At 35.0% G+C, this 24,137-nt stretch overlaps 1 protein-coding gene across 2 annotated transcripts in view; it reads left to right on the forward strand.

Moving 5' to 3' along the window:
* The first annotated feature begins 577 nt into the window (after positions 1 to 577).
* Positions 578 to 24,137, forward strand: part of LOC140135416 (uncharacterized) — a 34,950-nt gene continuing 11,390 nt past the window's right edge. Inside the window, exons 1-4 of one of the 2 annotated variants that reach the window (XM_072156906.1) lie at positions 578 to 686; positions 14,229 to 14,399; positions 19,991 to 20,065; positions 23,594 to 23,670. The gene's annotated coding sequence lies outside the window, so the exon portion shown is untranslated. Of the gene's footprint in view, positions 687 to 11,131; positions 11,403 to 14,228; positions 14,400 to 19,990; positions 20,066 to 23,593; positions 23,671 to 24,137 lie in introns of those variants that run through there. The other variant, XM_072156907.1, reaches the window with a different exon arrangement.

A 24,137-nucleotide genomic window follows, 5' to 3' on the forward strand; every position in this document is an offset into this window, starting at 1 on the left:
GTAAAGATCCGATAGCATCACAAGACCTAGCCGGTGTCCCGGCTAGGTAAAAACAAAACCGTGCAGACACTTGCCCACTTGCCCATCACCATCTCCGAGAAAAATAGGTAGAGAAGCGACACTCTGTACAAACTGCCTACCATGCTATACCGCAGTTGAAGACATCTAATACAGCAGAGTGAGCAGACAGTACATGTACAATGTGATTCTCTCATTTATAATTAGGATTACGTCATTGCCAGAGCTTTGTTTTGTGAGCGGTACAAAGCGTATAAGTCCGCCCACCACTGTCAATCATTCTAATGAACAAATAAACAAGCTCTGGCAATGACGTAATCCTAATTATAAATGAGAAAATCACATTGTACATGTACTGTCTGCTGTACTAGAAGCTACTACTAGATGTCTTCCAACAAGTGCCGGAGTGTCGCGGTCCTGACCATCTGCCCTGCTCCTTGCTGCCTCTTGCTGCCAGGGCCTGCTTGCTGCCAAACTTTATAAATGTCGCCCTCGCCTTTTTGCTCTGTCTCTGTCTCGATCTCACGGTCATTTGTTTACTCGGAGCTCGGAGCTCAGCTGCGTGCAAAATCAGGCTTGCTGTGCAGTGTGAGTGACTGTATGTACTGACCCGGTCAAGTTCAAGTTTACTTAAAACCGAAGACTTGTCTCATCCTTTGTGATCATCGGTAAGTTGACCAGCAGCATAATAATGTAGTGTTGATAATTGAATACATCCTATGTATCACGCCAGCACGGAATGTACTGCTTCTTGACACTGATGTCTGGATGTGATGCATGGCATGGCTGTTGAATTTTGCTCATCATGTATTAAAAATTCCACATAATTAAAACTATAGAACCAGGACTGGGGGTATTTGTGTTTTGCTGAAATACATCCGAAACCAGTTACTTGGCAAAACTTGCGCACTAGACATGCTCATGTGCTCAGCTCATGGCACGACGTATCGACTGCGTATACTAGACTAGTAAAAGCGAGTGACGCAATGCGTTATTTACAATATCAAATATATGTGATTGTTTTTCATTTCCGTGTACTTACCTGTACTGTAGTCCTAGGCAAGGACCCGAATACCCCAATTTTTGCCCATAACTGTCAGACCGCGCTATTGCACGTGGTGGTATGGGGTTCGAGTCATGGTTCTCTGATTTTAATTCTGTGGTACTGCCAGCTTTGACTTTGACTGCATGGATACTGGCCAACGTTCCCTGCAGGAATCACACGGTCTGGAAGTGTGCGCCTGATGATATGCTTAGTTAGCCAGCTGTAGACATGTCCCAGGGGGGCCACTGGTCATTGACCAGGGGGTATCATGCGTGGCCAAAGATTCAAGTAAAAAGGGTCTTTTTTCATGATCAGGCACTGTACTTAAGTATCGTGAATAGGGTATCTAAAACAAGGAAATTTGAGAAAAAGGGTATACCTTGTACAATAAATCAGTGTTTAGGGTACTTTGAGAAAAATGTAGTATTGTAATAAAGGTTAAAAGTTATGAATTTTTGAATTTGTATTTTCCCAGTTATCATAAAGGGTTTTAGAGTCAAAATATGACTGATTTACTTGCTTCTAATGGGGGCAAAAATAATGTCAATACTTATTTAGGGTATGAAATTGCACTTGTCATACTTGTTTAGGGGTGCATTTTCAGACCTCATAAATACTTGTTTAGGGTGCTATTTGAAACTTTGTGGCCACGCATGATACCCCCTTGTCAATGACCAGTGGCCCCCCCGGGAGACATGTATACCGTAATCTGAGACAGAATTTTGTTTGACCTGTGACCTGATTCACAGCCTCATCCTCTTTCCAATTTTAACCCTAAATAAAGAAGCTGCTGCCTTCAGGAGATTTTTCATACTGCAGGCTTTATAAAGTCTAACGCCGGGTCGGTGTCACGTTGGGCGTAAAACTGGGGTGTGAAAATATCATGTGCCAGTCCAAAGGAATGTGAAAAGGAATCGTACACGAGAAGAAAACACAGGATGAAATAGTTTGAGCGAGATTGAGAAAGAGGATTTATTTCAGCATATATTTGTAAAATTAATAAACATTTTTCAAGAATGAAGGAAAAAGCACAAAATCCCAAAAGTACCTAAGAGCTCAAAAAAACATGACCCTTTACTCCAATTTTATATGCATTTGATACACTCTTCACATACCCGGTACCCTTTTTATGTGAATCTTTGGAAGCGCCTGACACCCCCCCCTTGCCATTATAGTGCCCCCCGGGCAATGTATTAATTGGCCTGCTAATTGCGCTAATTATTCCTGAAAATGTTCTCATATTTTTACATGCATTCATATTAGGTGACAATGTTATCCTTTTTTGAGGATTCAGGAGGGCTAATTCTTTGGCATTTTGTACATTATTACAATAGCTCCTGTGTCACATCAACATTTAGATTCATTTAAATCTTTAATCACAACAAAGGAAAGTATTTTCTCCACCTATTTTAAATTTTTGCCATTTTTGATTTTTTTAGCTCACAAGGAAGATGCTAGCTGTTCAATAGAAGTAGGTATGTCACAGTGGCTGCACAATAATTCTGCTACACTGTGCATGCAAGCATAACAGTGAATTGAAAAGGGCGCGCTTCAAATTTGGCCAATTTTAGAAAACATCCATGTCGATAAATGAATTTCTTCATATGCTTCATTTATCCAAATTGTTTGAATTTTTAATATATGGTGTGTGAAGCCTTCCCGAGGCTACCATCGGGTCCCCCCAAATTAAAAATTGTTTTGTTTAAGAACTACTGCCTGTTTTTATGGATTTTTGAAGATCGCTCATAAATCAATAAATATAGGCCTATTGAAGTAAAGGGACCTACCGCCATTTAGCTGAAATACTAATCTTTCTTAGCATGTAAATTATTTCCGTAGACAACGAATGAAGCACTTCCCTAAAACTAGTTGAAGCAAAACATTAATCAATGATATTTTTAGGGAGTAATTTTCCAAACCACAATAGCTCTAAGCCATTGTGTGTGTCCAAGGCCATACTAATTTTGTATAAGCGGTACAGTAAAATAGCTGTTCCATTTACCGATTGTCCTCCCATGTTAATCGTGATGACAAAATGTTAATTTAAGGTCTCATTGCAACTGAATTTTTATTTTTACTTTTCGGACTTGGCTTTGAGTAATGGTAACACATATCATGTTTACAGTAAAAATGAAAATTATATTCCAGACACCGTCAAAATGTCAAACTTTTATTTTTTGTATTGTTTTTAAATAATTAACCGCAGTTCATTTATTCAACCTCATAAAGGATCATTCTTAAAAAATTTATGATGAATGAACAGACGTTCATTAAATATTGAAAAAAAAACACCAAAATTACTCATGCCTAATTTGCATAATAATACATAATTAACTGTAATTACCTAATTTGCATAATTAATTACTTTTTGTGTATTTTTTGTTATCAATTGAAAGAACTTTGTATACGGTACATATGTGTGCAAAAAAAACCGCACCTTTATATCATGTACGGTTTTCTATTGGCATCAATTTTGCATATTAATTAGCTGAACTTAGTCATTTTTTGAGAGTTAATTTGTCTGCAGATTAGCCGAAATTGCTAAAATAGTATATTTGGTTAATTTATTATAATTATTCAATGATAGATTTTTTAAATTTTGTTTTCTATAACGAAGTCAGGAAAGATAGGCATTTAACATGTGATATTTAAATTAACGCTGCTTTTTCAAGCAAGCGTCCAAATAAACCTTCAAAATCTCGAAATGTGCCGATTTTGTCATTACAGCCATTTGTGGCAGGATTTCATTCCATCTATGAGCATCTTTAAATTGACACTACATCACAATGCATTGACCGATTTCAATTCTGTTTTTGATTTTGATGCTTTAATAAAGCTCAATAATGTAGGAACATTCAATAACGTGTTTCTGCTGCGATTATTTTTGAGGTGATATACCTAATAGAAGCAAAAGTAATTAAAACGTACAACTTTATCCAACTTTGAAAAAAAAAAAAAAAATCTGACCCGGGTAGGCCAAGGACGGGCTCGGGCAGGAACTTTGTTCCCTGAAATTGGTGGGTGCCTTACTAGAAAAATCAAGAAAATACAAAAAGTATAATTTTAAAAAGTAACACAAAGTTTAAAAAAATGAGCTTGATATATTAGCAGCAAAATAAACCTAAAACTTTTTTTTATACAACTGCTATTCAGGTTTGGCATGATATTTAAATCACGATTTAAATCAAATGATTTAAATCAAATTTTTAGGGGTACTACACCCTTCGATGAATTTATGTCTATTTTGCATTTTTCAAAACTAATAACACAGTGGTAACAAAAGTTATGTGTATTATAGGGGCAAGGAATCCAATTACTACATTGTACACTGGAATTTCACTGACCCAAGACAAGCGGTTTGTTATTTATGATAAGAAATAGGTACCGCTAGGATGTACCTCGTTTCCTATCATATATACTGAACCGCTTGTCTTGAGTCACTGAAAATTCAGTGTAGTAATTGGATTCCTTGCCCCAATAATATAGGCCTACATAACTTTTATTACCAGTGTGTTATTACATGTATGTTTTGAGAAAAATGCAAAAATAGTCACAAATTTACCACAGGGGTGTAGTACCCCCTTAAGTTAATTTCTTTCTTGAATTGACTGTTTTACTTCATTTGTAATACTTCTACACCTTTTGGATACAGTTAAATATCTTGATGATGTCATTTTATCTATTGCTAAGAAATCATTTTCAAGGGGCAGAATCCAACAGGTTTCTTCCCATGATGTTACTTTTCCTTTGAAATTTACACATCTGAAAACGCATTTTGATTTTTTTTGTAAATACCTGATAGGATTGTGCATACATGTAGCATTCCACTGGTCTCTTTTGACTTTATCATGGGGTATAGTAGTTCTTGGAATAAAAAAAATCAATTTAAATAATAAAAAAATCCGATTTAAATCAAATAAATCAATTTTTTCAAATGATTTTTTTTTTAAATCGCCAACCCTGCCGCTATTTATTATTATAGGAGAGAAAACTAAACTAAAACAAAAGTTCGCAAAATGACAAAAACCCGTGTCTATTCATTGGGATTTTGAACTGACATAAAAGTGTGTACCGGTAAGTCAAAAGCGTCTTTTTTGGAAAAAATTAAATTTAAACTTGGTAAGTAAGGTTTTCTCAAACACATGCAATGCATTAAAATATGTGTGACATTCACATTGTAGTTGATAAAGCCATGTTAGCTCTGTCTTATCACTAATATGAGTATACAATTTACAGCAAAATTCTTTTTCGGTCGAATCTGATATACATTGTAGGATGATTAATTTATGTCTTATTTTGGTGAAGAAGGTTTTTATAACAGCAGATTCAGGAATCAGATTCCTTCAATAATTTCTTTTAAATACTTCCTTTAAATACATGAAAAAGTCATAAGGATAATCTCTCCTGTCACTCTTGTGGATTTTGACTTATTTGACTTACATTAAATGAGGCACTTGTCTGCTCCTATGTGTCTCTTTATACATATAAAAACATCTCCAACTCCAAGTCACATGTTAGTTTAGGAATGTCCTCTCATTGTTGCAGGATGTGACAAACAGCTAGCCAACAATCATACTGAATTCTATAGTGTATTGTCCCTTCAACAATAGGAGTTTTGGTTGAATGGTTGAATAAAAATCTGTGTGACCATCATTACAAAAGAGTAGAATTTACTACTTATCATAGACATGATAGAACTGGCTAGTCTCCTTTAGAGCCGATTATATCTGTTGGTCGTAACACTTGTCGTTCGTAACAGACTATGCAGTCTGAGCCCGAAACTACGAATTGGATTGCGATGAGAAAGTCTAAACTCCGATGCAGAAAGTCCACATTAGACCCCAAAGTTTATTTCTGAAAATAAAAGATCAGATTACCATAAAAACGAAACAGTAATCTTTGGCGAGGTCTAATGTAATTTTTACATAGAATTTTCATCATCTTTTCAGCCTTCATTTTCACTAAATTGAAAAAAAAGGCCTATATAATTAAAATAAAATACTTCTAAAGCAGAAAAGTTGTACCGCGATTGAGTATTACAAATCGTTATATGATGTGTATAGTTATATTCATATTCTTTTATACATAGGATGCTTCAGTTTTTTTTTACACAAAAAATATTTTATTGAAACCCTTCCACTCCGCTATTTCAAAAAGGTAACCATGCTTCCTTAGCATGTGCAATAAATTAGCATTAAAATTAATCTTATTCTAAAGGCATTTTAGAAACACTTGGATTTGGGCGGATGCTGCTGTGCTGAGACACCAAATCTAAATAAAGTGAGGTCAAAAAAAAAAATATGTTTGCTTCCTGTAGCAGGTCAAAAAGTCAAATGAGAAATGCATTTTTTCATTTTTATTTTTTAAATCCATGTGAAAATGTTTACTCCAGTAGTGTTTTGTATTATATTTTGTCATTTTTCCAGTTAGGTTTATTTTTCTTTGCAAAGTGAACAAAAAAATTTTCTAAGGTGCAAAATAAGTTGTCAAAAACGTAATGCTCGCGCTAAAGGAAACAAGCTTGTTTTTTTTTTTGGCCTGATAGATGGAGAATATTGTTCTGTGTACTTTGATACCTCATTAGGCATGATGAGAGTTCATACTGATATTTTGCTAGATACATATTTGAATAACAAAAGGTAGTTTCAAAAGTGACAAATTTGGATATTTCATCCTTGGAGGTGATTTCCGCTGCCTATTGTTACAGGTTTAATCCTGTGTGACAGATGAACGCTCACTCCACTGTGTTCACTATCTATGCGCTTCCAGGGAAAAGTTAATATAAATTTTTGCCACTTTTGAAAAGCTCTCTTCAAATTGCTATTTATTTGGTGAAATAATATATTATGCAGAACAAAATTTACTTTATTTTGTAATTTAGCTTGTTTTTTGTATGTTTTTTTATCCTTGAGCACTGGAAAATGAAAGCCCCTCCATAGATAAATAAAAGGTAATAATTCCATGATCTGAAAGCTACTTAATATTATTACATGTATTATGTAGGCCTACATTGTTGGCCCATACTTGTGAAGATTATTTCAAAGAATGAATAGGCCAAAAATATCGCAATTATATCAAGGCTGCTACTATTAGTATTATATATGATGTCCAGGTGTCCTTCCCTATAATCAGCCTTCAAGGTTTCAAAAATAAACCATTGTACTGTGAACACTAGTGAAAGTAATCCTTAATGATTTTCTCTTATTTAGTCCATTGGTTTCAGACATATCACGCTCCAGTGCAGATCATGGATAAACTCATGGATAGGTAGGGGTGTGCTACCGAGAATTTGAAAATGGACCCATCAATATACTATCTTTCAAGAAATTTGGACCCATTGATATACCAAAAGTCAATTTTACATTTTCAGACCAATTTTACAGAAAATTGTCTTAGTTTTTACAAATTTCCCCCTCAATTTTGGCCAGAAATGCTACCCATGTTTGCGGCACCCCGGGACCCAAGTCACCATCACTTAACCAATTTTCCATGGAAAGCCGCAAAGTTTAAACAAATTGGCACAGTTTTTACCAAATTTAAATTGGGTATAATTATAAAGTGGCAAAATGTGGCTATTTGGCTGGAAATTTTGTAAAATAATTCATCAGTATACAAAATTGACCTAGAAAAGGGGTCATCGATAAACCAAATGTTTCTCGGTATGGTCATTTGTAAGGAGCACCTCAATGGGGAGGCAAAACTATATAGTGCAGACTGCAAAGTGACAAAAATAAATGTGACACGATCAAGGGAAATGAGTCGGATGTCGCTAATATTGATTTTGAGATATTGGCAAAGAAAGTGTTAATTTTTAAAAAAATTGTTTTCAGCTATTTATATTTTGATGTAACTTTGCAAAGAAAGATCTTATCAACATGGGGTTTTCAGCTTCTGAAAGCTCTAAATGTCCTCTTAAGAACCGTATGTAAAACGCATTTTCGACCAGGGTCGACATGCGACTCATTCCCCTTGATCATGTCACAAATGCATTACCCCGATCCATTGACGTAGTACGCCCTTGCCCGAACAGGTTTGCCAAATAAGTTGAACTTGAAATCTACCAAGTCCCATAGAAAACTGTAATACAAATGTTCTGATTTATTTGCTTTAATGGATTCACAACAACTGGAATCTCGTTTGTCAGGGAATGGAATGGAATCTAATGCAAAAAACATTTTTTGACAGAACTTTTGTCCATGAAAATTGATTCTCCTCACTAAGGGGGTACTACACCCCTGACCAATTATTTGCCTATTTTTGCATTTTTATTTTTCTCAAAAATTATTGCGCATTGGTGACAAGTAAGATATGTATATTATAGCGGCAAGAACTACAACTACTGCACTGAAAATTCAGCAACTCAAGGCAAGTAGTTATTGATTTATTGATCAAATATTGGGTTTCCCTCATTTTTGACTGTAACTCCACAACTGTTGTCTGTGCTGAAATAAAATTTCCAGTGCAGTAGTTGTAGTGCTTGCCCCTATAATATACATATCTTACTTGAAACCAATGCACTATAATTTGTGAGTCAAATGCAAAAATAGGCACAAAATTGGCCAGGGGTGTAGTACCCCCTTAAGGTTATACCAGGTAATGTTGGTCGAAGCAGCCAAAAAAATATAGATTTCATTATCTGAATCAATATATTATTGAAAATTAACACTTTGGTGTTTTTCAAAAGTTCATTCTACAAACCATATACTTTGAAAACTTACTTAATTTATTGTTGTTAATGAGTTATGTACGTTTTACAAAAGTGTTGTTGTTTCAACCCTCTTTACAACATAACTCAAGAACTACAGGACCTACAAAAGTATATCTGTGATATTTGAATTCTTCTACATGCTCGCTATGAATTGAGCAATGCAATTTTTGGTAAAGCTCACTACCATTTGCAAGATGCTGTGAACTGCTTTTTTTTCTGCTGCTTCGACCAACAATACATCGTATACCCTTAATGGCACACTTTATTTACATTTAGCTCAGATATTTTGACAATACTGCTAAGTCCCATAGAAAATTAATGAAAATGTTTTAGATTTTTTTTTGCTTCATTGCATTCACATTACAGTTGGAATCTTGTCTGGCACATTTTTTTTACATAATTTTTAGCTAACCATTTAGACAACCTTTGCATTATCGTTTGCAAGGTCACGTCACATGATTGCAAGGAATCACAATCCATACATTTTCATGGTCGCATTAATTTAGAGTGCCAAGTTTTACATTTTCTAAAGTAAAAGGTAAAATTCTGTTTTCTCAAAAATCGCTAAAATTTCCAATTTTAGGGAATTTTGACAACTCCCTAGAAACATTGTGCCAAGAAGTAAACAAACATAATGGAAGCACTGCTCAATACAACAATTTGTACACCAAACAAGGTAATGGATATATATTGAGTCCTACTGTTTCCCTTTTAAAGGGAAATTTTCATACCATATCCCTCTATTGAATAGAATTGGGTAAATGAACCATGAAAGTAGTCAGTCCTTTGGAGGGGATTTTAAGGTATCAGTCTTATAGAGCCAAATCTATCTCATAATATTTACTGTGCCCTAGGCTGTTCCAATCCATACAGGTTGTGTGTGTGTGTGTGTGTTCAAGGGGATCTCTTCACAAGATTATCATTGCTATTTGGTTACCATCTGATGAAGCAGTAAATCAAATAAATATTATTGGTGATTGTAACAATTGTGACAAATTTTTGTTCATCATTGGTGGCACAAAATAACCATTTTAATTTAAAAGTATCAGCTTATCTCATAGCTATAAGCTTTATCACCTATTTGTTTATTAAAGCCGTACTTGAAGGACATGTACATTACATCAACAAACAAAAAGAACTGTAGATTAGTTTCCTTTTCATTGCATTGCATGTCTAAAATACTTTTCTTTTCAAATGGCTTGAAACCATCGACCTCCACTGCTCAATAGAATGAATAATTCTCTTTTCAATAAGACCTCCAAATTTGCATGGTCTAATGGTTACCTAAGAGATTTTGTGGGTCATTAAAGGCTGGGACTTGAATACAAAGGACCTCCATTTTATTGATGTGTTGACAATAGTTCTCCATCTAAGTCAATTGAACGGCCATACAATAGGTATAACTGCACTTTATTCCCTCACAGGAAAGACTTAAAGCTGTGGTTGTGTGTGTGCGCAAAAGCTAGACTTTATTGACTCACTGGGAAGTTTCTATCCTGCAGGCCTGATAAAAATTTTAATCCTCTTTTTTGGTAAATACCCAACACAGGCTCTGGAATTGTTTGTTTTTGAAAAGTTCACAGTTGTGAAACATAGGATGTATTTTTGATCATTTTATGTGTGTAAGTTATGTAATTAAATATTGGGACAACTAAGAAATTGGACATAATGTAGAGATTCCTTCTCTTTTAAATTTTAATAACATTGTATTTTATATTTCAATTCACTATCAGAAAACTAAAAAATAGTTGAAACTGTTAAGCCTGCATGCAGTTGATAATCTAGAAACACTGCAGTACAAAGAGTTTCTATATGAAGTATTTATTGTGCATTATTGACCAACCATTGATTTTTGTGTGTGCTTTGTATTGATGAATGGCTTAATGAACCATGGTAGCTCATGGTGCTGCCAAGGAAAGGTATTGATTGGACCATGCAGAACTGGTTGAAAATATTGAATTGTTTTTGGCTAAAATCTTTGTACATAGATCAAAAAAGATGTTGTGTTTTCAAAACATCTTATGATGAGTAAAATTATATCAGCACCTATCAGCATAATAAGCATTAGGACATCTCTGCACAGTATTTTACAAGTCTGTGGCATTAAAAAAAAACTGAACAGGGATTAGTAGTTTTGTGTGGAGTGAGGTGACTCATAATGTGGATTATATAACAGTACTGAAGGACAAAAGCTGGAGTGGCAGCTTATTGAAAATGTGCTAAGCAACGAATCAATACTAGATGGGAGAGAAATAAAGCAAATAACCTCAATGCCCCTCCAGCTAGCTAGCTAGCATGCATGGAGTAGAATTGTCAAGGACCTCCATTTATTAAAATGCATGGCCTAGGTTGATGGCTTTCTAGTTGGCCTGTGTGTGTGTGCTCGGCCGCCTGCAGAGATATTTATTACTCACAGCACTTTAATCCGGGCAACGGGCACACTGGCTGTGCTGTATTTCTGGCTGCTTGGCTGAGCTCATTATATGCACTAGTGCACTGCATACTAGTATAGGATTATCAATATTGTGCAGGGTATACTGTATGCATGGTGTGTTTACCAAGGGAGTCAAAATCAAAAGCGTTTTTACATGGTATGCCATTTTATGTGGAGAAACCTGTTATTCGGTGACTGTGAGTAAATATTTTCTGATATTAAGCATAGATTGTAATGATCTACTAATGTTTAATTAATTGATATCATTTTTGAATATCCAATATACAATGAATTGAAACATACTAATCCTGAGTTTGAAGTTGAATAGAATTTCTAGCATGTTTTATATAGAACAGACTACCATTTTATATTGTTAGTGTTTTTAAATAACCCGGTTATATCATACTTTGTAATTTAAGTACTGTTTTACATGATTTTATTTTTTCACATCTCTGAACGGAGCATATTTTATTATGTGTTTGAAGTTGAATAGAATGGATAGCATTATTGTATTGATTGGAACATACTTCTGTGTGTATTGTCTTTTTCTTTTGTGTGTATATACTTTATTTAACTACAATGTATATCTATGTCCTTTTGTGTACATACTTTCAAGTTAGCATGATTTAGTACTGATCATCAATGTTTAAAGGCGGTTGTGCATGTTGAACAAAAGTTTCACTTCCTAAACTTGGAAGTAATATTATATAGGCCATTTGTGATAAATTGTTCAAAAAAAGTTGTAAATATATAGGTACATTTGTAAAGGAAGCAAAAATATGACCACATTTGGTCAAATTATGATCAATTTTCCTGCAAATGTGGATCATTCAATTTGAAACCTTCAAACATACTGCTTATTATTTAATGTAGGTCTACTTTTCAATGCTGGTTTAGGTTTTATAGTTAAAATTTTTGCCGGAAATTTTTGTTTGAATGAATGCCCATGTGTGCATATTTATGAAGTGAATCTAACTCACTCAGTATTTTCATTTTAAAAGATGGCTTTTTCTTCGGAAAGGAGGCGGGGTCCCAAATATATGGGGGGGGGTCATAAATGTTTGGAAAGAAAAATAGGGGGGTAATAAAATTTGTGATGACCAAAATGTAGGGAGTCACAAGATGATCGCATAGTGTGTTTATTTTATTCAAAAAGACTGATTTCAATTCAATACAACAATTTTAGCCTGTTTAGGGGGTAAGGTGTATCGCCGATGGTGGTGGTGGGGGGTCATAAATTTTTGTTGCCGAAAAGGGGGGGGGGGCGCAATTTTATTGATGCCGACTTTTTGTAAATTTGGGCCCCCTTCTAAAGAAAATGATAGCCTCCTTATCAGCTAGTGTCATGCACAGAATTACTTGAAAATGATATAGGATTTGTGTGTATTGATAAGAAATCCTTACCTGCCAAGTTTTAATGTTGGCATTTTTGATTTAAGGGCTCAGATAGCGATGTTGGCATAGTATTTTTGTGGGACTGAGAGAACATCAGACTCACCAAATTGCATTGAATACGAGGAATATCCTTCTGATATCAAATAATTTTGACTTTTTGAAATTTGCGATATAATACAAATTTTATGTGCAAAGGTGGGTGACTGACCCCTTATTCAAAACATGATGTTTTCTCTCAAAATCCCATTGAATTATTACAGGGAAGGGTATTTGGCACATTGCCAATTTGTTCAAAATAGCCAAACTTTTGAAAACAAATATTTTATTAAAACTTATTAAAAATACTTATAATGCATTAATTGAAAAATAAAATAATAAAATAAAGTCTGCAGTTTTATAGCATACACATCTTTAATCTAGCCCAATTGTATGAAATAATTCATCATATTACATGTATTAATATCCAATTTTATGAAATAATTCATATAATTTAATAGCCAGCTTATTTTATTGTAAAAACTCTACAGTCAACACGGTGAATATAATTATAAAAGAAATGCTTGATTGAACACAAGGTATCCAAAATCCCTGGCACAAAAATGATTTGAGCCTGCAGGAAAAGGGGGGGGGAAGCAATTTTGGCATTCCGGGGGGCAATCTATTTTGACACACATTCATGGGGCACCTTTTAAATAATACCCTCTAAACAGTTCAGAACTACTTTGCTGTGCTCACTATACATGTAGACCATTTTTGGTTTGCAAATTGGGATCTCAAAAATATGGCATGTGCAAGGGGGGGGGCAAAGTTTTATTGGTAGACCGAGGGGGGATTTTTGGCAGGCCGAAAGGGGTGAGGAGCGATTTTTGACACCATTTAGAAATTTTATTGGGGGGGGGTGGGTGGCTCATATTTATTGTACAGCCTGAAATAACTTAAAATTAAAATGTTGGTCATCAATTTTATGCAAAAGATCAACCCCAAACAAAAGATCGGCCCCATACATGGATCAAATTGTGCTAAAAAGCATCTAAAACCCCAGCACAGCTGTGAGGACTTTGGGTTGATCCTTCATGTAATTACAGTATTTTGTGTAAGCTAATCCAAACCCTAACCCTGAGCCTAATCTTAATCCTAACCCTAATCCTAACCCTAATCCTTAACTCTAAACTAATCCTAATCCTAACCTTAACCCTTATTTCATGTAAAATTACATGGAGTAACCAGACTTTGCTGTTTGCACTGTGCTTGTGATGTCACATTTGCGCACATTTTCACAGAAAATGTTCAGTACTACTCAAGTGCTCAGGAAGGCTGAATGTTTTCTGGAGGCCTGTCATCTAGGCTGTCAAACATACAGTACTTACTATTTAAAAGTAAGGCCTATAAATCGTAGATATCTCCCGGGAGATATCTACACTATAAGTTTTTAAAGGGAAATAGTTTAAAATATTTCTAATCAATCCGCATGTTCATGACATTTGGAAAAGTAGTCTGAATAGTCAAATTTCTTATCATGATACGGAAACATTTTTTGAAGTGCAACAAATGGGGAAAATAAATTTCTCATTGTGACTCTCTGAATTAAAAGTATCGTAACCTGACAGTGTTTCTATTCTGTTTTACAGCCTGTAGGATTAGCCAAGCTGCTGTCTAGCTAGCAAGCATAGTAAGCAGGCGTTTAACTATCCAGCAGTGTTGTGCCGAATGACAAAGGGTGTGCATAGGAATTAAGTCTTGTGTAGAGTGAAGACACTTCAGGGCATGACTGTATGGCTTTGGAACAGAGTTATATATCGGTGAGTGCATGCATGTGTCTGTATTTTGAAATATATTGTTGTGGGTCTATAGATTGTACGCTTATTGAGGCTGGCAAGAAAGAACCTGTGCATAATAAACAATGTTGTTGTTGTTTTCTTGCATCAACTTCAAGTAGAATTTTTTTTAAACTACCGTAAAACCTCGTCTATAAGCATATAGAGTGTTTTTGATGAAAGCTAAATTAACACGAAACAACTGTATATATGCTAATACAATAGATTGGTCTTACAATAGTACTTGTTTGTATGTGTGTGTATCGGTTTTGTATTTGCTCAAACTCCATAATTTTATAATTTTGTCGATGGATGGTGCCTGGATTAGGCCTACATGTAATTTAGCTTTAATCAAAAGCACTCTATATGCTTGTAGACAAGGTTTTACGGTATGGCAAGATAATAATTATAATCAACTAAATTGAAGATTTGATTTGCAATTTAAGTAAAAATTTCTATTGCCCAAGTGAGAGGAGAGAATTTTTAAAAAAAGGTCATTTTAGTGTTGCTCAGAACAATAAAATGCAAAGGACGACTTTGCTTGATCACATCACATCATATTTTTTTTTTAAAGCCCAGGGCAAAGGAAGACCAGTGACGAGTATTTACAATGTAGGGATGAGATTCTTCCTCAGATTAGAGGAATTCCTCCTTTTTGAGTTTTTCTTTCTGTACAAAAGTATAGGAAATTTTCCTCCCTTTGGTGCTTTTCTTCTTCTTTGATTGAACCTCTGATTTGTCGCAACAACATGTTCGCAACTTTGCAATCATGCAATTGCAATTTGTAACAGTAAACTTTTGATGAATCTTTGTTTTTATCAACCTGGACACTTCAATTCAAATAATTAGATTATTAGTATGGGAATCTGTGGGTAGTTGGTTCATACAGGCTAACATTTGATCCACTAGTTTTCTGTCTCGCATACCAATTTTTTTCCATTTTTATCTGTACTTGGGCCCGGTGGAAGGGAAAAAAAGAACATACAGACATGGCCCACTAGACCCCATCTTAATTACGGTAACCAAGATAGATACAAAATTACAATCAGATTATGAGTAACAATGAGATTTAAATAATACTGCCCCACCACGACAACAGGACCCAACCAATACCTCTGTTATTTTTGAACTTCCATCAAATGTTGTAGTCTAATTAACAAGCTAGAATTGTGACAAGATGCCAACAACTCCATTGAAATCAAACTTTTGCGGTTTACTGAATATTTTCACGTTGAACAACAATTGAAAAGAAGTGTGCATTTTCTTTTTGATTTGATCTCAAAATAGATTTGATTGACAAAAGGACTTACCTGTAATGACCACATTGTTTAGTAAGATTCTCAGTAGCAGTATGTCTGTGAACATGGTGAATGCAGATTTGTTTTTCAACATGCAGCTTCTCAAAATGAATGTGACCGTACGTGCATAAAACTTGCTCAATTCCAAAAGAACTGGTACGCAAAAAAAATTATTTTGGCCTACATGATTATACTCTGCAGAGAGACTGGAACAGTTACCGTTCCATAAAGATTTGCCTAATGGCGCAAATGGGCTCCTTTGTCATAGGGTAAATTTCATGTATAAATAGAGAGCTCCATCCTCTGAAAATCCAAACAAGAATTAAGGGTCCGTGCCTACATCAAATAAATCTGCTTCTAATATATATGGTAATGTCACTAATACTCACAAACTTGCTGATGGAATTTTTTGATTTTCACATATGTTGAGGTCGTTGACTCATTGTTTGCATATTTTGAAATTCTAAATTAAAAAAAATATATATAATTATCAGACTACTTAGGGGCTGTGCAATAATTATGAGCCCCCGGGGGGTAACATTTACAAATGGCTCGCCAAAAATTGCTTGCCCCCCCTTACACATGCCATATTTTTGGGATCCGAATTTACAAACCTTAAATGGTCTTGATACATGTTGCGAGTGTATCAAGCAGGAAATTTGCATATTTAAGCGTTTGCGTACCGTTTTCCTAAGCCTTTTTAGCGCATTTTATTTAAAAGGCGCCCCATGAATGTGTGCCAAAAATTGCTTGCCCCCCCCCATTTGGCTTGCCAAAAAATTTCTTGCCCCCCCCCCCAATTTTACCCTACCCCAGGGCTCATAATTATTGCACAACAATAACTATGCAAAATCAATAAATTTTATGTTCTTCCTCCTCCCCCTATTGCATTTTGCTTATTACCGTATTATCATGATTACTATAGATGCAGTCGGACACAGTAGGATAATGATAAAATTGTGTGCATGATGACTTGTGGGTTGTTGCTGGTTACCGGTGCATGCATGTTGCAGTCAAATTCAAGAGGCATCACGGCTGTGCAGCGTTTATTTTTACCCACAAACTTGTAAGATCCCTTAGCGAGTAGCGACCGAATCGCACTTCAGCTACATTACCTTATACCTGTCTTTCATGAATTTAAAAAAAAGTCTGCTAGGCACGTTTTGGGTTTTGTTGGGGTTGGTCATGCATAGAATTGGAGTCCTGATCTAGAATAGATCTACAATACATAGCAAACTCTATGCTTCAGTTAATAAATCATTCAGGGTTAGCAATTGAAAGCAGAGTTAATTAATCACAGGTATATTGTGCCCGTTTTGGTGTACTCTTTTTGTCCGAGATCTGCTCTACTTATTGTGTTTATTCATATGGACCGTGGAGGAAGTCATTATCCTATGCTGTATTGATTTGTGGATAAAAAATTAATGAAAAGCTTATAAAATGAAATAATTGATCCATATATTCAACATTAATTTTGTCTTTTCAAGGGGAAAAATCTGATGTCAAATAAAGTTTTTTTGGGCCTATATGTTACGGGCATAATTAAATTTATACATGTATTGTATTGAACAACATACCCTATTTGACCTGTTACATAAATAAATCGATTGGATTATTTTACTATATTATTTATTTAATTATTTATGATCTTCATCTATGGCGTTTGTCTTTTTATGCCTCCACCGCGAGGCATACTGTTTTTGCAATGTCCATCCGTCCGTGCTTCCGTCCGGATGCTGTATCTTAGGCATGGAGCATGGATGGACGGATTGACTTCAGATTTTCAGGATAAGGGATATGGGTCATGGTCAGAAACTCTGGCTACTATTTTTGGGGTGGGGTTATACCGAGGTCAAAGGTCATTTGAGGTCAACCTGTAAATTTGGTCTCATTAACAGTTCAAATCCTATTGCAACCATTATTATGTTTTGATGAATCCAAGTGTGTGAAAATATTGGATCCAACACATAATAACACTTGATAAAATTGGATGCTTTACGCCCAATATTTATTGGTCTCGCTATGAGTTTTAAAATATTGGACTCGACTATGTCTCGTCCAATATTTTAAAACTCATAGGTCGACCAATAAATATGGGCTCAATCAATCCAACTTTATGTCAAACTTGGGTCATAGATGCACCATGGGAACCCTCATCTATTGGTGGTGATTAAAGGTCACATACTGAGGTCAAAGGTCATTTGAGGTCAACTTGTAAAATACCATTATTTTGAGACTTGGTTAAAATTTGGGCTCATGAACAGTTTAAATCCTAATGCAACCATTATTATTTTTTGATGGATCCAAGTGTGTGGAAATATTGTGTCATAGCTGCACTATGGGAACCCTCATCAATTGATGGTGTTCAAGGTCATATGATGAGGTCAAAGGTCATTTGATGGTCGGCTTGTAACATACCATTATTAAAGATTTGGTCAAAACACTTTGGTAAACTGTTCTTTCTTTCTTATATTAATTATATTCAGTTTCCTCCTGTAGCGAGCAATCATTCCCCATTGTATTTAATATATATGTTCTTGTGCAGGATGCGTAGCCCCATTACTTACTTTATTTGTATTATGCTGGGGAAACGATTAAGCATCAGTAAGACCTACTAAAAATTAAATTAAAAAAAAAAAGTTTTTAGAAAAGTTTATATGCACACACTGAAATTTCAACTCAATTTTACATTTGACTGTAGCCAAAACCGGTATATGACTCGAGTCTCATACTTCACAAATACTGACCAACATACCGGTAATTTAGCAGCTAGGCTTGTATTACTATACACATATTGCTCACATTAGACCCAGTTTTAACCACCGTTTATCAGTGGGAGCTGGTAGCCTAATGGATAGAGGGTCCGTCTTGAGATTGGAAGGTTATGGGTTCGATTCCCATGCCGGCACATTCCCTTGCTTTTTTTTTCAAGTTGGGTTGTGTGCCGGTTAGGATTTGTGTTTATTTGTTTAAGGGCTGGGGTATGAACGTTTGGACAGTATTTATTTTGGGACATTAGAGCACATCAGACATATCGAATTGCATTTTGAATACGAAGAATGTCATTCTGATATCAAATAATTTTGATTTTTGAAATTAGCAATTTAATACACATTTTATGGCAAATCATTAAAATTGATATTTTTGATATTTAACAGTACTTGAAGTAAACTTTATAAATCTGATGATTTATACTTAAAGTGTATGTAGGTGGGATGAAAAGCCGACGATCAATTGAAAATTTTGACCTTTAAGTTATTGAAAATATGGATTTTTTTTCCCAAAACACCCCAAAAAATTAGGTCTTTTGGGAAAAAATCCATATCTTCAATATGAAAGGTCAAAATTTTCAATTGACCGTCGGCTTTTCCCCCCTGCTACATACACTTTAAGAATATATCATTAGATTTATATAATTTACTTTGAGGACTGTTATATATCAAAATTTAGAAAAATATCAAATGTTTATACTTTGTCATAAAATTTGTATCATATTGTGATTTTCAAAAATGAAAATTATTTGATATCAGAAAGACATGCTTCAGTATTCAGAATGCAATTCGATAGGTCTGAGGTGCTCTCATGTCCCACAAAAAATACTGTCGAAACGCAATAAACGCTCATTTTAGATCCCTTAATTGTAACACTTTGGGTAAATTTTTCTTTCTTTCGTATTAATTATATTCAGTTTCCTCTTGTAGAAAGCAATCGTTCCCTGTTGTGTTAATATGTTCTTGTGCAGGATGCGTAGCCCCATTACCTACCTACTTTATTTGTTAACCTATACCAAGATGAGAATAATAGATCTATTCTCATCTTCTCTGCCTATACTCAAGAGTTTGAATGATTAGACTTGTGCCAAGTCTTCGAATTGTATAACTACAATAATGTAAGAAAACATGCAAAATTGAATGTTTCTGACCCATCTTCCCTCAAATTGCAAAAATATTTCAATTTGACTTTTATTGCCAGTAAGTACCAAATGAAGGATTAGGAATTAGCTATGTTTCATTTGGCAAAACAAGATAATATATTTTTATTTCCTAAAAATTAGAGCTGTATTTTCTGGAATCAGGAGTAATAAGAAACTAAAAGGGAAACTGCAACTGAATTCTTCCAAGTTTTCGTTTGTAACAAAAGATCGAGATAAAGCTATCAATAACAACATCCACCAAGAGCTTAGCTTTGTACATGGGTAACCAAAACCAAAACCAAAACCAGGAACTTGAAAAGGCCAATTATATTTGACCATTGTGTAAATATGTTTTTTGTCTGCAGGTGTAGGAGTGTATGTATGCTCATTTGAATTATGTGGAGAAGTATCAAGCAGTAATCTGTGGACACTCGGAGCAGGTGAGTTTGTTGATCCTCAGGATTTTTTGCGAGTTGTACTGTATTATCGGGATAGTTTAGCGGCATGAATTTTTAAAATTTAAATGTTCTGACTACTGTAAAACACTTGAATTTCACGGCAGCTTAAATTAGCGAATTGGCATGTCATCTTTTTGTGGCAATTTAAATTCCATTAAAATTGAACTATTTAGTGGCAATTTGATTTAGCGATCGAAGGCGTTTAAAGCGAAATTAAATTGCTAGCGAAATGAAGTAGTTTTACAGTAGCTCTGGAGTTTCTTTAATTCACGATTTCAAACAGATATAATATTCTCCATTGAAGCTTTAGAAGGGTTAAAAGCTATTTTTGTGAGCTTTGCTGTTCTTAAAATAAATTTGACAAAAAAAAGTGCATCAACAGATTAAGAAACACCTTGCAAACATTTCATTTTGTGTGATATGAAGGACTTATTCATTGATATGTTTACTAGAAATAGAATTAAAATTGCTTTCTTTTGTGTAAGCTTTAAAAAAGAATTGTGCAATAGACATTCAGTAAGTGATGGTTCATATTTTTTCCTAATGATTTTGGGGAATTTTGAAAAACACCCTTTCTTAGACCTTATTTTACCTAAAACTAAAGACCCATTGCTGTATCTGAATATATATGCTATCCACTTCAGCTATAGTCCGTATATCTTCCTCGAGTCCGTAAAGTAAAATCAATTTTCAAGATTTTCCAATTTTCAAGATTTTCCAATTTTCAAGATTTTCTCAAAAACTTAATTTTTTCAGGAATCTGTTATTCTAGTTGGATTCATTGCATCATTTCCTTTCTGAAAATGTAAACTTCTCATCACAATAAAAACAATATAGCAGCATGGATACTGATATTGGACTCTGTCATGTTTGACATTTGCTTAAAAAGTTACCACCATCTACAATGATCTGTTGACACTTGACCACCCATCGGGTGGTCATGTGACCGGAGGATTGTAAACAATACATCACTACGCTGAATAAAGATGCGTGATGGTGTCACAAGCTACGTCGCTGCTCAATGACGACTCTGAAAAAGGTAACTTTTTAAGCAAAAAAAAGCAATATCTAAATTAATGACTCGAGAAAGGTATACAGACTATACAGATCAGTAGAACTCATCTTTCCATGAACAATTATTATAGTTTCACCTGATTTGAGAGATGTGGATGTTAAGATTGGCGTGTACTTAAATAAAAATTTGTTTTGGTAAGTACATGTATGTGCTATGCAGATTTCAAACCGGCAGGGTCTGGAAAAGATAGGGAGGTCTTAATATGGGGTCTTGTGCTGCCTATTGGTGAAAATTTCACAGATATAAGAATGTGGAGCTCAAATGTGATGCTAATGTTAGGGCAAAGTTAATCCCTGAGTTTGTGTCCACACAACTCAATTGAAGCCTGGAATCCTCAAATTTCGCAATTCCTGATGACCACAGCTCTGGATTTTCAACCGGAAGCTGTGACCCATCCACTAGCACGCCGAATTAAGCCAATTAAATATAATGAAACCAAGGTCATAGGTTAAGGTCAGCACTCCGGAATTGCAAAATGTATTGTTCACACAGCGTAGCACTCCGGGGGCACTTCAATTTGAAATGGATATAGGTGTAGGGCTGACACTTTCGCACCCAGGGGCATTCGGTGAGAGCAAAATGTAAAAAATATGGGGTCATTGGGTGAGAGCATGATTTTTGGCATTCGGTGAGAACAAAATGTTAAAAATATGGGGTCATTGGGTGAGAACATGACCTTTTTTAAAATGGAATCTTTGGATGAGAGCCGAAAAAGCTCTACAGAAACCTCGAAAATCAATTTCTAGTTCTAAATGGCTTCAAATTTCTTTGTTTTTTCAAAATAAGTAACAAAATCAGTGATAAATGAAAGTTGCTGTTCAAATTGAACTTGTAAGGGTCTTTGGGTGACAGATCAAATGGAAAAATAAGGGGTCTTTGGGTGACAGAGCATGTGTTAAAAAAAAATATGGGGTCTTTGGGTGACAGCGATGCTGAAAAAGGGTCTTAACAGCCCTACATACGCGTCACCTCCAAAGTTGGAGTGCCCCGGGCGTAGCACTCTAGGATCAATTGTGAAATTCCCTCATTTTCTTGGGGATAAATTTTGGGGCAAACTTAGGGATTGGAATCCTCAAGACAGTTCATGCGGCGGATTTCCCTAAGTTTTTGCTCGGAACATAGGGTTGCTTAATCCAAAACCCTCTGTACTGTGTGGATGTGTCTAATGGTGTTTATCCTTAGGGCATCGTATGTCCATTGTAATCATAGTCAGTCGCCTATTTACATTTATTGATGAGAAGGAGTAGTATTCTCAGTGAGGCATAATCGTTTCAAAATATTGTTAACAGGAACATAAATCACATAAATACAGATTAGTGTTTAGCTTAAGGGGTACTACACCCTGTGGTAAATTGTGAATATTTTTGCATTTTTCTCAAAAATAATAACACACTGGTAACAAAAGTTATGTATATTATTGGGGCAAGGAATCCAATTACTACACTGAAATTTCAGTGACTCAAGACAAGTGGTTCCGTATATATGATAGGAAATGAGGAACATCCTAGCGGTACCTTATTTCATATCATAAATAACAAACCGCTTGCCTTGGGTCACTGAAATTCCAGTGTAGTAATTGGATTCCTTGCCCCAATAATATACATAACTTTTGTTACCAGTGTGTGATTAGTTTGAGAGAAAAATGCAAAAATTGACACAAATTTATCGAGGGGTGTAGTACCCCCTTAATGACCACAAATGATATGAGGCAGGGTCTTAGCTAGAAATTGAGGTTTGCCCTTCATTTGAATAAAATTGCCTGTCCTAATTTGACCTTTAAAACATTTACCAGACATATATAGCCCATTGGGGGTTCAAAGAGTTCAAATATGTGCTGATATGGCCTTGTTCTACAAATTGGGTCTACTAAAAGGGTCAATTAGCTTCTCAAAACATACAATTTATAATATAGCATCTGTCAAAGGCATTAATTTTGCCCATCCCAGTGATGGCTAGCTAAGACTCTGATATGAGGTGATATTTTTCCCAGTTTTGAGATTTTAAGGTTATGTCAAATACTATCAGTCATGTGGATGAAAGCCATAATGTACACTCTAAAATGAATTGGGTGAAAAAATTTCAAACCTGATTTTTTTGCATATTTATAATGTTTTCTTTCATGTGTCTCAACTTAAACAAAATAAAAAATTGATCGAAGGTGTATACATGTAGGAGAGAGATTGGTGGATGATCAGTCACTGTTAGCAGCAATGCATAAATATGTTACGTCACTGTTCAATTAGCTAATAAAATAACTGAATAACTGTCCCAAAAAGCGAACCAAAATGACATTACTTTATTTAAACCTAACGGTAAGCAACCTTGGAGTGACAGAGAGGAAACCTCCAAGCCCTTACTCCCGATACTGAAATTTCTCATTTAAATACCACATATATTTTAAGTTTCTTTTGGGTTTCTTCTTTCTCCTCTTCCAGGGTATCTCAAAAAAGCCAGCAAACATGTTCATCTGAAGAAAGGCAGACAGACAGACAGACAGACAGGAGTGGCTAAGGTATGCAATTATTGATTTGTGTTGATTGAAAGTTATCCCTTACAGACCAACCGTAAGGTTAATGTATTGAAAGTGAAAAACAAACATGAATTGAGCAGTTTGGAATAGACTTACATAATCAAAGTTAACTCTCTCCACGCGGGGGTCAACTGCAGACGACAAGTTTCAAATTTTGTTTCAAATTTTCAAAAATTTCAGAATTGTAAATTTTCATGACCATATTTGGAATCAGCATGACAAATAGATTGAAATGAGTACAAACAAGCCTTGTATTGGTTCAGTGGTTCTTAAGATAGCTCTTGATATTTTGAGAAAATATCTCAAAACTTGAACTTTTTATGTTGAAGCCTATGGCTACATGTAGCATGCAGAGCATTAAACTTGCAGTAAAGCCATAACAAAGAATTATGTGAACAATATTGTTTAATGCGTAGGTATACTGGATACAGCTCAGTTGAGATGAACAA

This window comes from Amphiura filiformis, chromosome 16, assembly GCF_039555335.1.
Source record: "Amphiura filiformis chromosome 16, Afil_fr2py, whole genome shotgun sequence".
Lineage (NCBI taxonomy): Eukaryota > Metazoa > Echinodermata > Ophiuroidea > Amphilepidida > Amphiuridae > Amphiura > Amphiura filiformis.